Raw genomic sequence first — 17,993 nt, 5'->3', positions numbered from 1 at the left:
CTTTGGGGTAATGGGTCAAACAGAAGTAGAGGGGTGACGTTACTTTGCGATAAAAAAACTTCTTACACTTTGGGAAGCACTAATGCAGACCCAGAGGGAAGATAACCGCTGAAACAGAGATGTGACCCGATATTTTTTGAAGATTTATTCCAAACAGTTTCTCGCACGATAGCCAGCACAGATATAATTTTAGGCGGTGATTTCAATCTTACACTTGGCCCCCACTTAGATATAGACATAATCCAAACGCCGAAAGAAACCATAATGCGCGAGAGACTGTCCTGGAGCACATGCAAACTCTTAGACTAGAAGACGCGTTTCGATTAAAAAACTGTAACCTTAAACAATTTACTCGCTACCAATCTAATCCATATTCAACCGGTCGAATTGATTTGTTCCTACATATCCCAAGAACTCCTGCCAAAGTTAAGTAATTGCGTTATTCGTCCAAGCATTAGATCTGATCACAGTCTTGTGATACTGTCCCTGCGTTTATCCACTATCAACAGGGGGGAGGGTTTGTGGAAACTTAATAACTCGTTACTGCAAGATGAAGCGTCAGTTACTAAAACACGAAAAATAATCAGGGACTTCGGCGCAACCAATCCTCGCGGACATGTCAATGCTCATGTTCGATGGGACACTTTAAAGTGTGTGGTTCGTGGAGAATTCATCAAACTAAGCGCACAATATAGAAAATCGATACAGAAGACTCAGACGAAACTAGAAAATAAACTAGCCTCTGTAGAATCCGAAATCACAGATGCTGGGTCCAATCCAGAAGAAAGTCTTTTGGAGCGTAGACAACAACTGCCTAACAAACTGGATTGTTTAATTGAACATCGCACACATGGCGCTATAATAAGAAGTCGTGCGCGCTGGGCCGAGAGGGGTAAAAAATGCTTCATTTTTTTTTAAACTTAGAAAAACGTAACTCTGAGAAAAAAACGATATGGCGTCTTAAAAAGTCAAACACCGTGCTAAACGACCAATCGGAAATAATTAATGAACTCCGTACTTTATATAAAAATCTATATAATCCAGGCCCGCAACCGATACCAATATCCGATATCGCCAATCACTTAAACTCGCTATCGCTACCAAGACTTAGCTATGACGACGCTCTCAATCTTGAGCAACCTATAATTAAGGGTAGAAGAAATACACTCAACTATAACGTCCATGCATAAAAATGAAACGCCCGGGAACGACGGACTCACAGCAGAGATTTACAAAACCTTTTGGCCGGATATTAAAGTATTTCTATTCTATTCTATTCTATGTGGGTGAGGTCCCGCAGCGTGGCACGCCGTGGGCCCTAGGATTCAGGCCATAATTGACCCATTACCCCAACACCCGGGGTGCTACTGCATGGACCTTCCCAGTTTAAGGAGCCTGGCGCTTCCCCGAAGGTAGGCGACAAGGGCTTTAATGGTGATGGATGGGAGATCTTCCCTTGACAGCTCGGTCAAGTTTAGATGCTCCCGTCTTGCGTTCGCATATGCTGAACATATGCCAACATAATGAAAGGATGTCTCATCTTCCTCGCCACAGACAGGGTAGATGGGACTCTCACTTTTTTTAAGTTTATGCAGATGACTGGCAAACATGTCATGCCCTGTTATCACTTGAAGAATGGAACGTAACGTTTGCCTTGGCAGCTTCAGGAGTTGTTCGGAAAAACACCTGCTAATGTTTCTCCTATAGTCCTTCGTCTGCCTGCAGCCATCATGTTTTGTCCATTCTTCTTGGTGTTTGGCTAGGACCCAAAGAGCCAGATCCGATTTACATCGGCTAGTGGGGATAGGTAAACCTGGCTCTGGGCCATAGAATGTGTTACTGGAACCATCGTATTAAAGTATTCCTTATCGACTCGATTCGACGCACTGAAGCTAGAGGCATGTTGTCAAATTCCCAGACCGAAAGCGTAGTAACACTGATTCCGAAGGAAGGTAAAGATCCGTTGCTTGCTACAAATTATCGACCTATGACGCTTCTTAACGTTGATTACAAAATATTCTCTAAAATAATTAACTCAAGAATTAAATCTACGTTACCTGAGCTAATACATCCAAATCAAATTGGCTTTATGAAAGGGCGTGATTGACTACTGTGACTCAGAAAACATCCCAGGAACGGTGGTCAGCGTCGATTTCTTAAAGCATTTGACACGTTAACCTTTAACTATATTCATGAAATGGTAAAAAAACGTGGTTTTCCGAAGTACATACAAAAATGGATCAACATTTTTTACAATAATCCGCGGTGCGCAGTAACAAATAACGGGCATGTGTCTCCCCTGTTTAGGGTTGGAAGAGGTTGTAGGCAAGGAGATCCAATATCTCCTTCACTTTTTGTTCTTGTCATTGAAACGTTAGCTGCAGAAATTCGTGCAGCTGACTTTAAAGGTATTGAAGTCAACGGCAATCAGATCAGAGTATCGCTCTTTGCAGATGACACCGTTATATTTACAGCCGGCACGCAGAAAAGCTTTAAAGAGTCTGGACCACGCTCATACAAGTTGGTTTTAATTGAAAATTTACACTTAATAAATACTATCTGTGGTATTTTTTTGTGAAAAAAATATTTAGTTTGGCCAAAAAAACGTTTTAAAAAGTGCCAAAAAATTCGCCTATTGTTGCGTCACTCGCGGGCACTATGACGTAAATTACGTCACGATCTTTTTTAATCGATCAGCTGATTTAGGCTTTGCTGTTTGCAGCAAAACAGAGTGTACCGTCGACATAGCATTTTCTGTTACTTTTAAATTAAGAAATATGCGTAGGTAATGCCGTGGCCTGATTTTAGTTTAAAATTAATATTTTTTAAAATTGTTTGTAAGTGTATTACAGTATTACGCTATTTAAATTTGTCAGTTAACAATAATGTAAAAGTGTCAGTGTGTGATGTATAGTCAGATAGAAGTATTTCATCTGATGAAGTGACATAAGCGAAGATCCTAGTCCACTAGCAATAGGTATTGAGCCTTTCCAGTTTAAACCTGTACTTCCCGCAAGTGTTGGGGAAGTAGACAGGCCAAGACCATGGAAAATAAGTGAAGCTGAGCAAATCAACAACACAATTTGGTGGGTTGACCAAGAATAGCATTTATTAAAAAATTGTGACATTTAATAAGTCTGTTGGTTAAAGTGTTGCACTGTCTTTTTTCCTGAATTGGTTGAAATTTGTGTAAACAGATATGTGTTGGACATATGATATTCTTGACTGAGACCGGAGCATGGAATACAAATTTAGTGAAATCAATTTACTCTAGTCTAGTATTTATTGTTGGCCTTCATACCAAAAAGTTGGTCAATCACATGTTTATGGCATTTATTTTGTTTAGATATTATCGCCACACAGCTGATCAGAACTTTGTTCGATAGGTACGGGAATGACTGGAAAAGGAAAACAGAAAGGTTCAACATTATAGGGACAGTTCAACATTATAGTGACAAAGAATTTTTCATCATTCAGTTTTGAATGGTCTTGTTTCATACAAAATGTGATTCATGCAAGAGTTATGTTGTTTTAAATTAAGTACATTCAACATTACAAGAAATACATATTTAAGTATTGGAGTATTTTCATTGTTTTGAATAAAGAATACTTGTACCAGATGGTGGATTTGTTCTTCTGCGCTCTCCAAATAAATGCTGCTTACTTGATCTGAACAAGTTTCCTTGCATATCCTAATTAGAACATATCATAGTAAAGCGATCTGAAGTAAAATGTGCACTACAAATATGAGATGACCAGCATACCAATGTAATGTTGCTTGCTTTTTTCTAAGCCCCACTCTTCCTTTTGAAAATGAAAACACACACATATCTATATTATATACACTTATCGCTTTACAGTCATTCTTGTCTTGCTATTTTAAACACAGCACCTATCAGGCATGATTACTCGGCTTATGGTAAACTCCTATATGGTAACTTTAAATACAGATATAAATATAGTCTATGCCATATAGGGAAGAAACAAAAAGAATTTAAAATCTGAACCCTAGAAAGTCACGAAAACTAATTCTCCACTAAGCTTGGTAGGCTATTTTGTTTGGTTATACGCTGATCCCTAGGAAATAGCTTCCAATAAGTTGCTGGTATTGTTAATACCTTAAAAAAACGTTTTGATTTGCTTATCTATCAAAATTGCACCAATAAACGATAAACCGCTGATAGGCCGGGTTTTCCCCATAAACGAAATATTGCATTGTGACGTCACAGTGCCCGCGAGTGACGTATTTTACAACTTTGAAATTTGATTTTTTAAACGTTCATAACTTTTAAATTAAAGCGAATTTTCACAAACTGGCTGTGAATTTAGCATCAGTAGACATAAAACTTTATTCTTATGCAAAAAACTGCGCAACCATGAGAACCGTGGGCCGGACTCTTTAACAATATCTTAAAAATTTTACATGGGTTTGGGGTTAAATCTGGTTGCACAATTAACCTTCGGAAATCTCAAGCGGTTCACATCGGTAGCAAACGAAAGTGTTTAAGCAGGCCAATGTCGGGCCAGGGACTTAGGTGGCCTCAAGAACATATGAAATACTTGGGCATTGAATTTCCTATTCAAAATGAAAGCGATAAAAATTTAATAAAATCCAAATTAACAAGGCCGCTAAATAAGATTGCAACTCTTCTAAACATTTGGTCAGTCAGAGCCCTTACAATGCTTGGAAAGATTACGGTCGTGAAATCTCTAATAATCCCGATACTAACATATAATAAGGTAAGCGTGCTTCCAATACCAATTCCGACACAAATTGTAAAGTCCTTAAACACGAGATTTTTTCGGTTCGTTTGGGGATTAAAATGGGAACGAATAAAAAGAAAAACGCTGTGCCAAGAGATAAAACGGAGAGGTGCAAGCATGATCGACATTAAAGCTTACACTCTAGCTCTACAGTCCAAGTGGTTAAAATTTCTCATAAATCCAGCATATGAGTCATCGTGGAAACTTATTGAATCCCGTTACTTTAACTCAGAGATCTTACTGGCTACATTACTATCAACTATACGTGAAACGTCCGTCGAATTCGAACGAACGATACCTATCCGATCGCTACGAACCTCCTTACTAACGATTAAACGTATTTATAACTGTCGAGCGCTGGGCGAGAAAATTATTAGCAATAGATGTTTATGGTTAAACGCAAAACTTAAGTGTCGCTCTCATCCGTTTTTCATCCAAGAGTTTGCAAGTGCAGGGCTAATAAACTACTGTCAAATAATCAATGAAACGGGTAACTATATGAGCTATTCAGAAATTGTCGAAAAATATTAAGTCAAAGACAGTAATACCGATTATAAATGTTATAACGAACTAATAAATTCTATACCAGACAGCTGGGACAAGGGTAATGTCGAGATAGAGAATCATGCCGCTGACGCAGCAAAACTGCTAGATGGCGTTAAAGAACTTAAAGCAACAAACTCAATTTACCGAGAAATAACTGGCGCATTTAAAGATCCGAACCCCAAAACACAACAAAAATGGGCCTTAAAAGTGGAAAACATTGAAGATTGGGAGAAAGTGTATTTAAGAAATTATTTCTGCACAGTCGAAACAAGATGTCGGTCATTTCAAATAATACTACAAAACCACGCTATCGTAACTAATGAACTACTATTTAAATTGGGACTTAAAAACAATGACAGCTGTGTTTACTGTAGAGATGATACTGAAACGATAATCCATGCTTTTTATAATTGTCCAAAAGTTAAAGACTATTGGTATAAAGTTAAAAACTTGATTTGCGCAAGGGTCCGTACCATTTTGCTTTCACGTAAAGCACTTTTTATTCGGTGTTAATGATGTTCTTGTAAACTGCTTATTGTTGTGTACTCGATTTTGTGTTTATCGACGTAGAGTGTAGCAGAACATTCCCGTAGTAAAAATTTTTGTTCATGAAGTGGAAAGGATCCAAGCCACTGAATACCAAATAGCCAAAATACGTGGTCTTACTTCCACACATTTTATGAAATGGGGTGCAGCTGTTTGTTAATGCTGGTACTGTAACCGTACTGTTGTTCGCGTAATTTTTATTGCAATAAAAAAAAGCTTCAGTGGGGGCTATCACAGAAATAAAAAAGAATAGAACGCGGATCTCTAATGTCGTTTTTTTGCGGGTCGTTCCCGTTTACTGTTGTAGTCAATGGAATCGATGGCGTTTTATGTAGTTTTTTTTTAGATTTTTGACTTGATTTAAAGTTATAGGGTAAAACAATTATTTTCTAATATATATATATTTCTAACAAACCGCTTGTTTAAAGGTTTTTAATTAAAATTATTAAACAATTAAATTTCCTAAAAAGTGGTGAACTGTAAGCGTTAACCTACCAAATAACTAAATTGGCCTGATAAATTTGAATAGTTGGTGTAGTTTTTAAAATAAACAGCTAAATCCTCCTAAAACTACCATGCGCCTATCTTTTACAATGGAGACCAAGCGAAATGGGGACGGAGTTGGCGGTCACGTGAATAGAAAAAAGAATATATCACGGTTTTGGGCAGTTGCGCGTTCTACTCTTTTTTTTATTTCTGTGAGTGCTATATCGACTGGATTCTTAATTGCCTTTATAACCAAAGACCAAACTGAGTTCATGATGTCTTGCTGTATTCCATTCCCTTTTCTGGTATACAAGTACACGATACAAGATCGGGCAAAAGTTTACTAGACGACCGGGCCATGGGCTCGTAAGAGCCAGCCATGATCCTAGACTGACCTCGAGGTCTCACTGCCCGTAGCGGCGTCAGTTAGTTATCGTTTCTAGTTATTGTGTTAGGGAAAAGACGAATTATATACTGGACAGAATCACGTGACAGCAGTGTGACCTCATGCGATAAAATGGAACCTATTTGGGTCTGTCAGCGGCTGAACGGGATATCATTAACCTCGTCAACGGGGGGTATATTTTTATGAGAATATTCTCCCATGAGATAAGTCGTATCCGCAGTGTTGACATGATTGACGGAGTATTGTGGTTCGGTAATGTGACGTCACTTTAGGCGTCGAGTTGCAACAGTTTCATACCTGTCGGTAGCTTCGCGGCGCATGCGCAATAGCGTCCGGTACAAATATATCGGTCGCAACGGACCAGAACATTTTTAGTCGATCCGTATTTAATAGACATCGCGTTGTATTTGGTTTGACTTTTACTGCGCATGCGCAGTTGCGTTTTGCAGTGAGCTTAACCGAACTTTTCATTTTGTTTGCGTTTTTCTTTTGTTGGAAGGCCTAAAATAGCTAATATTTATATTTACCTTAGCATATATTTTTAAAGGGAAAAAAATAAAGTTACCTAAATTATTAAAATGTCACAAATTCACCGCTTCTAAATCTCGTTTTAACTTTTATCGATACAGAACACAAATTAAACAAGAGATCATATTGATCTAATGGATGAGCACGGTTTAAACTAATAATTAGTATAGTATTAATTAGCGCTTTTACTACAATGCATTGTACGTGTTTTACAAACCGACTTCCAGCTAATACGTTTTAATATCGCAACCCCTACATTTTTATAAAATCGACGCCACTGTTATTATATGTCGTAAAAACCTATAGGGGCCATATTGAATCCTCATTTAAACCAAACCGCAATACAATTGAGTTGTAATGAAAAAACACAAGTTCGACAAAGAATACATAAAACGTTTGTATATATTAGCTTATTATACATTTATTGCTTAACTGCACACATATAGGCTATTCGTATTTTGGATACTATAACAAATAAAGAAGCATTTATATAAGTTGCCATAGGTGCCAATACAGCAATACTGAGGTGACAAATAATTCTCTATTTTCAAAGCTAGGTTCACAAGCCCACATTATATGTTTATCCAGGTGACCTGGTTCAGCTCACAGATGTAAACAATTATTTACATTAAACAGTTTACTATGAAACTCATTTGTATATACCATAAAGTAAAACATGCTGTTATTGTATGATTACAATGTAATGAATAAATTAACAGGTACAACCCTCTTATTGCATGGTAATACCCAAGAACTCTACCATTGCACAAAACAAAATGGTGATTTAGGCATCGTGATTCACATTTTAACAAAATCTGCGATGACGTGATTAAAATGCATTTACAATTGTTACGTTGTGGGTATGAGGGCTTTGAGCCCACATACGCTTATTTACTTTTATGTTGTGTGTGCTTTTAGGTTTGCATTATTTCATTCTTTGTTGTGTGCGATGTTTAATTTGTCGATTTCATTGTCTGTTTTTATTGGTTTTCCTTATCACTGTTTCACTTTTGTTCACTGTTGTCACGCTTGGTTTCTTTGATTTTTCACACGTTTAAGTCACGGCGTTTCTGTGCCGTTGGGCTGATTAAAGTGATTTGCGCGTTTTCTATTTCTCGTTTCTATTCGCTTGTTGGGTTAGTTCTCGTTGTATCGTGCTGTTGAAAGGTTGTGTAATTGTATTAGAGATTGTGCGAAGTGTCATTTTGAGTCGTTTTACAAAATACGGTTGTTCTCAGTAGTTTCATTGTACCTGTGTATGCTAACTTGTTTATCGGTCATTGCCACTTTTATATTTTAGAACGTCTGTTTTTATATTTGCTTTTATTAAAACGATATACGATTTTATATAGTTGTTTCAGTTTAGAGCAGACTACGACAGGCAGGCCCCGCGAATGGCCGTTAGGGCAACGTCCCGGACCAAACACCTCAAACACGTAACAAAAACTTGGCGATCCTGCCAGGACGTTGCAATCGTTACATCCGCCGTCTGTAGTCTGCTTACAACGAGAACTCGATCACTTTGTACCCGTCTATTGTTAAAATAGTATGGCTTTTAATGTTTTTATTTCACCACCTACGTTTTCCCCTGATTGTGATTTGGGAAATTTTATAAAACTGTTCGATTCCTATTGCGAAAGTGTCAAAGCTTCAGATGATGTAAAACGGCACATGTTTATCACCGCTATCAGTCAAGATTTACGATGGCAACTTCAAGGAAAAGATCCTTGCATATTCAATCTATCGTATAAGACTTTGACAGTGTAGTGATCGACGTGTGAAAGCGGGCGATAATAATGTTATCGTTGTAATTCCATGCTTACCGATGTTGTATGTTTACTGGTTTAATGATATTGTGTGAGTCCACGTACCGATGCCTGACAACGGAAACTGTCACAATTTCCTAGCCGTTTCCTAATTAAGATGCGTGGCTGCTGGCAGGATTTATCGTTGTAAATTGTGTGTGAACTATGCTCAATACCCAGACATTGTATCTGTAGTTGCGTTATGTGTGACTGGCGGTAAGCCTGGAGGCTGACGTGTTCCCTTCTTCTCACAACTCTCGTCTGTATAAAAGATGGATGCGCCATGTTTCGGCACGCATTGAGCCGTAAATTCTGCTATCGTTATCGTATCGTTACGTCACTGTCAAGTTACTAATAAAGGAGTTATTAAGTGTTGATCTGGTTCCAATTGATCGGTGATTAAACGAGGTACAGCATCTAGTACGCGCGAAGAGGAGTACGATAGGACCAGACCCAACAAAGTGGTGACCCCTTCTGAACACGACCTTCCGACGACCGAAAAACGAAGACAGAAGACCTACCGAAGACAATTCTACGGTGCGGCAACATATTTAAGCTTTTTGCATGTTAAAAATATCGTAAATTTAAATTCGTCTCGGGGCTCTAAGTATCATGGCCCAGTTTCTTTCGTTTCTGAAACGCCCAAAATCTAAGGCGGCTAAGCATTCCACGCCCCTTATGGGCGACATACCCACATTTTTGCCGTCGCCCCTGGTGCCGCCACCTGAGGAACGTTCAATGTTCCCGGCAAACCCCAGTGATTTTTCTTCGTCACCTTCTAGTAGCTCACCCTCTAGTAGCTCGAATCCGTTTACAAGTGGTAACGGTGCTCAGGGTGATCCTTTTGGGTACGCGCCTAAGGGTAATTTCTCACACGAATTTTCGGGTAATAACGCGCGCGAGCAACCCACCGGAGTCGGCGAGCATTTCACTTACCCACGCGGGCCTGACGCAGATGTGGCCACACGCGGCGCAGAAAATCAGCCGATACAGAGAGAGCAACGGCTTGACCTAAAACCCAAACTACCAGCATTTTGGCCTTCCTCAGTACGTCTCTGGTTAAGCACTGTTGAATCGATTTTTGAAGCCAATCGCGTTTTTAGCGAGCACGTGCGATTCACGCATGCTATTTCAGCCCTCGGCCCCGATCAAGTCACTAGGGTCGGTCATTTCATTATGAACCGAGACGTGGACGCTCCGTATACCAATCTCAAAACTGCCCTGCTGCAACTGTACGAATGCAACGAGGTACAGCGCTTTAACAAACTACTGCACGAGACACGCTTAAACGGCCGGCGGCCAAGCGAGTTGCTCAGCGAGATGCGATCCCTGTTGGGCAGCCACGGGGAATATGGGGTCGTAGCCGAAAGTCTCTTAAAAAAATTGTTCGTCGAGCGGCTACCGGATGACGTAAGACGCACTCTTGGTCTTGAATACACCCAGTCGAACCTGGAAACGCTGGCTGCAAAAGCCGACGACATAATGATGTTACAAGCGCCCAACTCTTTTGCGAACCCGTCCGCCCACATATCCAACAGCACCGAATCAGCTAACTCAATCAACAGCCAGACGCTCATTAATGACAATTTTGAGCGGCGCATTGAGCGACTGACGGACGCCGTACAATCGTGGAAGTATCCAGCTTTTCAGGATAGAGAGTCGCCCGCGGATACCCCAGTCGATTCAAACCACTCGGGGCCACCTCAGCGAGGCAACGGTAATGTTCGGTCTCGATCTCGTTTGGCCCAGCCGAATTTTGCGCCCCCCTTCCAGTCTCGACCCAGATTTAACCCTCGGTTTCCCCGGTACAATTCTTGGCAACCGGGTTTCAATCAGAACCAGTCGTTTCGACCCCGTTATCCGGCTGACCGCCGCCTTCCTCCGTCTGATCTTTGTATTTATCATGCTCGATATGGTCAGGACGCGTACAGCTGCGTGCAGCCTTGCAGCTGGCAGGACCGTGCAAAAAACGGGCCTGGTCCGTCACGTGTGCGGTGAAGCGTGTTAACCGGACTTCTTCTCAATCGCCCCCAACCTTCACCGTGTTTGACTATTGCCTTCGATTGCCTTTTTTATGTGATTCTGGAAGCGCCGTAAGCATCATCCCGTTATGGTACGCTCCTCGTTTTAACCCACAACAGTTTCTGAGACTGCAGGGCGTCTCTGGTAAGACGTTTCGAGCCTTTGGGCAAATTAAGCTCGCGTTAAATCTAGACATGGGCCGATCATTCGTTTGGACGTTTCATATCTGTGATATAAAACATGCGATTCTGGGAGCCGATTTTCTCAGCCACTACCGGCTCTTAGTGGATGTGTATGGTAAACGGTTGATCTCGAATTATAACTCTGGTTTCCAGCGGTCGCGCGCTTCCAGGCCTCACCAGCGTGGGAACGCGAGGACGTTTCCGCAAGTCAATTCCCTCGAGACCAGTTACGACCAGAAATCCCGCGGCTCGACGGTTGAGCCACCGCCGGGACACATAAAGTTCCGCGGCGAACAACCACCCGTATGCAAGGGGGACAAGCGGTTTAACGATATTCTGTCCAAGTTCCCTGACCTGACTTCTCCATTTTCACGTCACGTTCCGGTTAAACATAACGTCACGCATCAAATTATCACACGCGGCCATCCGGTTTCTTGTCGGCCACGACCACTTTCCCCTGAAATGATGGAAATAGCTAGAAAGGAGTTTTCTAAGCTCCAAGACTTAGGCATTGTCGTTCCGAGCGATAGTTCCTGGTGTTCGCCGCTTCACATGGTGAAAAAGCCGGATGGTTCGTATCGCTGTGTCGGCGACTATCGCAAGTTAAATCAGATGACCGTTTCGGATTCCTATCCAATACCATTCCTTCGCGATTGCGCGAACCACCTCCATGGCCGCACAGTATTCACTAAGTTAGACCTGGAACGAGCTTACCACCAAATTCCTATGGACAGGTCCTCGATTCCTAAAACTACCATAACTACCCCGTTTGGCGCATTCGCGTATAAACGCATGAGTTTCGGTCTTTGCAACGCAGCCCAGTCCTTCTCTCGATTTATCTGTCAGGTAGTGCGCGGACTGGAGGACTTTTGTTTCGCCTTTGTCGACGATCTTTTGGTGGCGAGCCGCTCACCGGAAGAACATGTAAAACATTTGGAGGTTCTGTTTCAACGGCTTTCCGAATATGGGCTGCTCATAAACACCAAGAAGAGTATTTTAGGCGTCGCCGAGGTACAATTCCTCGGTCATCGCGTCACCAAAAACGGCATGAGTCCCATACCAGACCGCGTGACCGCCATAAGAGCTTTTCCCTTACCCCAAACCATCGCGGGTCTGCGTCGGTTCCTAGGGATGGTGAACTTTTATCGGCGGTTCATACCACACGCGTCCGAAACCCTACGATTGCTTAACGCTAAGCTACCAAAGAACCCATCAAATCGGGTCCCCGTTAGTTGGTGCCCTGAATCCCGGTCCGCATTCCAAAAGATTAAAACCCTGCTCAGCGCGGAAACGCTGTTATGTCATCCTAAACTGCACGGTAGATTTTCCTTGGTGACCGACTGTAGTTTGACCGCGATGGGCGCGGTACTTAACCAGCTGGAAGGGGGCGAATGGAAACCCCTAGCCTTCTTTTCAAAAGCATTAACCTCTGCGCAAAAGAAATATAGCGTTTTCGATTTAGAACTGTTGGCCATCTATGACGCCTTGCGGCATTTCCGATATATATTAGAAGGTCGTAAATTCAATATTGTAACAGATCACAAACCCATCGTCCGGGCCTTCCACGCAAAGCGGGATACACTCACCTCCCGCCAGACGCGACAATTATCGTACATCTCCCAGTTTACCAAACAGATTGATCATCTTAGCGGTTTTCACAATTCAGTTGCCGACTGTCTCTCGCGCATCGAGGTCAATTCGCTCTCCTTCCCCAACGACGCCATTACACTTCGGGAAATTTCCCGCCATCAGCGCAGTCCCGAATTTCTCAACGACATGTCCAAGTATAGCGACCGACAAGTTGTGAATCGCACGCTCCCTGACAGTGAGGACGTCATCGTTGGTGACGTATCTACCGGATCGTTCCGGGCAATAATTCCCGCGGAGCTCCGTCGCAAGGTGTTCGACACCCTGCATTCCTTGTCCCACCCAGGCGTAAATACCTCCCAAAAACTCATTGGAGATAGATTCCTTTGGCATAATATGAGGTCCGACATTCGAGATTGGTGCGTTGCATGCATTGCTTGCCAGAGATGCAAAGTACACGTGCACAACCGCGCACCTCTGGGTAGGTACCGGGAACCGACGTCGCGGTTCACCGACTTAAACGTGGACATAGTAGGTCCTCTGCCGTGCTCGGATGGTTGTTCCTACCTCCTCACCGCCATATGTCGGTTTTCGCGATGGATGGAAGCCATCCCAATACGAGATATCACAGCCCGTACGCTAGCAAGTTCATTCCTTCTACACTGGGTGGCCAGGTTTGGCTGTCCCTTACGCATTACGACCGATAGGGGCGCCCAATTCACGGGACAAGTGTGGGCCGAACTCTGTTCCTTTTTGGGGGCTAAGCACATAAGCACCACGGCATATCACCCCGCTGCCAACGGCAACATCGAGCGGTTTCATCGCACTCTCAAGGCCGCTCTGAGGGCTTACGACAACCCCGGGGAGTGGCACACTAACCTTGGCCCTGTGTTGTTGGGTCTTCGATCCTCGTTCAAACCAGACTTGGCGTGCACGCCGGCGGAGATCGTTTATGGCACCACGCTACGCTTGCCCCTGGAACTGGTCGACGAACGCGACTCCCACGGGCTGCCTAAATCAGAATTTGCTTCTCGGTTGTCCTCGTTCATGGTTTCGCTACGCTTCCCAACCAGGAGAGTACAATTACCGATTAGAAGTCACCTTGATCCGGACCTTTCTTCCTGCACTCACGTTTTCGTCAAATGCGGAGCGAACAGGGGTCCTTTGTACCCACATTATGATGGGCCATTTAAAATACTTGATCGAGGTCCTAAATATTTCACGCTTGCCATGCGCGGCCAAGCGAACACGGTCTCTATCGATAGAATAAAGACAGCTCGGCTGCCCTCATTTCCTGCTGATTTGTCGTCCGATGACGTATTTTTTAATGAAAACACTGCCCCTACAGAGCCGGGTCCAGACACGACGACCGAGCTTGAGAACTTGCCGGCCCCATCAGACTTTACGGAGGAGACTCACCAACAAGACGACGAGACAGAACCAATCCTATACCCACGCACACGAACAGGTCGGGTAGTTAGACTTCCGATTCGGTTTAGGGACGACTAACAATGTTCCCCACAATTTGGGCGTTGATCTGCATGGTGGACCTAGCCGGCCCGGTTCCTCTTTTTTTTTGCCATGACTCTCTGTTTAAAGGAGAGTATTTCATCCCCGAAGCTTCGCCCTGCGTCAAACAGATTCCGTCCACTGTCAAAACCTGCCACGCTGAAGTTTACAATCCGTCCGCCGACCTCACCCCGTTAACCATGTACACCTGCCAAACCTTCGTTTCAACGTTCCACACCACCTACTTCTTCTTCGGAAGCAAAACCCACTCCATCGAAACCGTTTCGGGCATCGCCCCGTCCCCTGGATCTTGTCAAGAATGGAAGCACACGCTGAATGCTCCCAACTATGGCCCGCTAACCAAAATAGCGGGAAATCAGTACTCGACTACGAATAGGGTCAAGTTAGAATACCAATGGCCCACCAGTGTCACAAAATCCATATACAATGCACAAATAACGCGCGCGGTCGGGTATTACGACCCTAATCGCAAGCGGCTGCGAAGCCCGATGGGCATCCTTAGCAAATGCGACGTCCATCACGGGTTCTGTACGGTTGGTACACGTACCTACATCTGGAAGGTGCCCAAGCTCATTGATTGTCCGAAAACCAAACCCATGGGCAACCACACCCTTACCCTTCATTTCAGCGACTCCCCCGCCCTTACCGCTTAGAAATCCGAGAATTGGGAATGAATATCCATTCCAAATCCACGTGTCCTCCCCAAACGACGGCTTGTTATTCTAAAGATGCCCTGTGCGACGCGGCGGGCCTAATCATAGTCCCGACAAACTGCTCCGCGGCTGCCTGGCTGCCGAGTGACGGCAGGATCGCGTCTCGGCGCCGGAATGGAAATCCGACAGCTAACATGATAAATGAGGTTTCGGACACCATGGTTGAAAGTCTCCGCAATATGACATCGGACGTGCATTATCTAGAATGTACCGTGCAATCACTACTATCCACTTTATACACGCTCGTCTCTAGGCAATATCCCGGAGAGGTGCTGAGCGAAATCTTAGGCGGTCGGCGTGCCGCTATCACGGTGGGTGATCTAATGACCGAGATCACCTGTGAGAAAATTAACGGGACCATTATGCTGTCACTCAAGCACCACAAACTCTTCGCCACTCGCCCGCTTATTCGCTACAGAGATGCCACCGGAAAACCGCGTATAGGCCAACTCTACCGGGACGGATTCGTTTATGCCTCCGTCAAGTTCGTCGAAAAATACAACCCAGGCAGGGTGATGTCGTTCAAAATCCTCGATTCCTTTTATCTTTTTGAGAACTACACGCTTTCACACGTGGACCCAAAAATCAATTACGTCACTCCGTCTCTGACACCAGTTCAATTCCAGCATGAAACGCTAGATTATGAATCGCTCATGAACGAGTTTCCGGAATCTGCGGGTGGAATGGACGACTTAACCTCCATGCTAGCCACGTTAAGTCAAGCCAAACTGTTCCATAACAAGTTCTATCACTACCTGGATTCAAATTCAAACCCAACCATCAGCGCTGACATGGAATATGTCTCGAGTACGCTCGATGCTTCAGCCAAAAACATTTTTCTGAACGTGATCAGCTCCATCACCTCCCCAGCTTGGACCTGTGTGATCATGGCTGCCTTGACCCTCGCGTGTTTTTGGGGGGTTTTCCTGACTATGTGGGTTGTTAAAGTTTACGGTGCGGCCATATTTTTCGCCGTCCGGGGAAGAGTCCAAGGCGTTCCCCCCCCCTAGCCCCAACGCCCCTGCTAACGATTAAAATTAAAACGCGCTTTAATGTACGGCAGGGGGACGCCACCCAGAACACCGAGCACATGTTACGGTTGCGTGTCGTGGTGTACCAGATTTTTGTGTTCCTGCTTATACGTTCGTAATGCTTTTCACCCGTACAACTTTTGTATAGCGTCCGTGTGATGTAGAGGCTGTGTGTCATGATTGTGTGTAATAGGCCTTGCTATGGTTATGCAACGTATTCCAATTCGGTAGGCTCTCACCGATGTGACATATTTTTCAGACGTCGACAGCAAGTAACACGGAGACACTACACGGCCCCACCCCCAGATCAGCAACTGCGCGACAAAAACAAGTCAATCCTCATGACCTATGACAACGGGCGTCAGTTCAACGATCATGAACGACAAGAACCCAACGTCTCAACAGCGACCTTGGCAATCGTAAAGCAACATAAAACAATAGAATCCGAGATCACAACGATCACCGCGACGCCAGCGGTTCGAAAATCCGGAGGAACGATCGCGCAGATTGCAAGTACTGTATATGAAAACATTTTTGTGCGGGGGATGCCTATGTAGTGATCGACGTGTGAAAGCGGGCGATAATAATGCTATCGTTGTAATTCCATGCTTACCGATGTTGTATGTTTACTGGTTTAATGATATTGTGTGAGTCCACGTACCGATGCCTGACAACGGAAACTGTCACAATTTCCTAGCCGTTTCCTAATTAAGATGCGTGGCTGCTGGCAGGATTTATCGTTGTAAATTGTGTGTGAACTATGCTCAATACCCAGACATTGTATCTGTAGTTGCGTTATGTGTGACTGGCGGTAAGCCTGGAGGCTGACGTGTTCCCTTCTTCTCACAACTCTCGTCTGTATAAAAGATGGATGCGCCATGTTTCGGCACGCATTGAGCCGTAAATTCTGCTATCGTTATCGTATCGTTACGTCACTGTCAAGTTACTAATAAAGGAGTTATTAAGTGTTGATCTGGTTCCAATTGATCGGTGATTAAACGAGGTACAGCATCTAGTACGCGCGAAGAGGAGTACGATAGGACCAGACCCAACAACAGAACGTGCACTTGGTTTGAACAACAACAAAGTTCATCGGGAACAGTTAAGGGAAGAACTGTTGAAACGGCGACAGTTACCAAGAGAAACCACCCGTGAGTTTGCTTTTGCTGTTAAAAGTCTTGGTGATCGTGCTTATCCAGACGTTGATAACGAAGCAGCAATACGCAACGAAGTCACATACTTGGTATTCACTTGTGGCTTGGTGGATCGTGACTTTGCAAAAACCATTCCAAGTAAATTGGATTACTCGCGAGATTTTTGGGCCGCTGTTCAATTGGCAATTAACACGAATACTACAGGCAGTCTAGAGGTAGCGCCGGTTGACTCGTTACGTGCTCGAGGCTCAGACGTGGTGAACGTCGGTAGCACCAATCAAATCGCCGAAAGCTTAAAAGCAGTACAACAAAGCATCGAAGGTCTGCAACGTATGATGTCACATAAACCTGAGATTCAACAGCGACAATGGCCGGATTCACAAACCCGCGAGCCATACCGAACTCCTAATGCTGCGAACTTGTTACATCGGAACCGTGAGTGTTACGGATGTGGAAAGTTAGGACATATACGTCGATTCTGCAATAATGTTCGGCAAGTAAGCAGACCTGATATTAAAATTAACGATGCATACATGAAAAATACAAATGTACAAAGTAAAAATGCCTTTTTTAGGAAAGAAATCCATTCGCGACCTCCGTATATCCCGCGGAGCAACACTGAAACCGTATCTAATGAACGCATAGAAAAAGTAGGTTGCCTAAAAGCTGCAAAACTTCACCGCTTTGCTAACG

At 43.7% G+C, this 17,993-nt stretch overlaps 2 long non-coding RNA genes and 1 pseudogene across 3 annotated transcripts; 2 read left to right on the top strand and 1 right to left on the bottom strand.

Moving 5' to 3' along the window:
- The first annotated feature begins 2,945 nt into the window (after nt 1-2,945).
- On the top strand, nt 2,946-3,668 carry LOC149738333 (uncharacterized). Its single transcript, XR_016384598.1, has 2 exons — nt 2,946-3,086; nt 3,347-3,668. It is a non-coding gene; the product is annotated as an uncharacterized LOC149738333 (long non-coding RNA).
- Nucleotides 3,265-3,904, bottom strand: LOC149738332 (uncharacterized). The gene is made up of 3 exons (XR_016384525.1): nt 3,765-3,904; nt 3,617-3,692; nt 3,265-3,398 (listed from the first exon to the last, which is right to left on the bottom strand). It is a non-coding gene; the product is annotated as an uncharacterized LOC149738332 (long non-coding RNA).
- Nucleotides 3,905-7,424: 3,520 nt separating this feature from the next.
- On the top strand, nt 7,425-17,116 carry LOC149738331 (uncharacterized; annotated as a pseudogene). Its single transcript, XR_016384523.1, has 2 exons — nt 7,425-9,618; nt 14,221-17,116. The product of XR_016384523.1 is annotated as an uncharacterized LOC149738331 (transcript).
- Nucleotides 17,117-17,993: the final 877 nt, after the last annotated feature.

Source organism: Ciona robusta, chromosome 3 (genome assembly GCF_009617815.1).
Source record: "Ciona robusta chromosome 3, ASM961781v2".
NCBI classification, from domain to species: domain Eukaryota; kingdom Metazoa; phylum Chordata; class Ascidiacea; order Phlebobranchia; family Cionidae; genus Ciona; species Ciona robusta.
The sequence above is the reverse complement of the archived record's forward strand: the minus strand, read 5'-3'. Positions and strand labels throughout refer to the sequence as shown.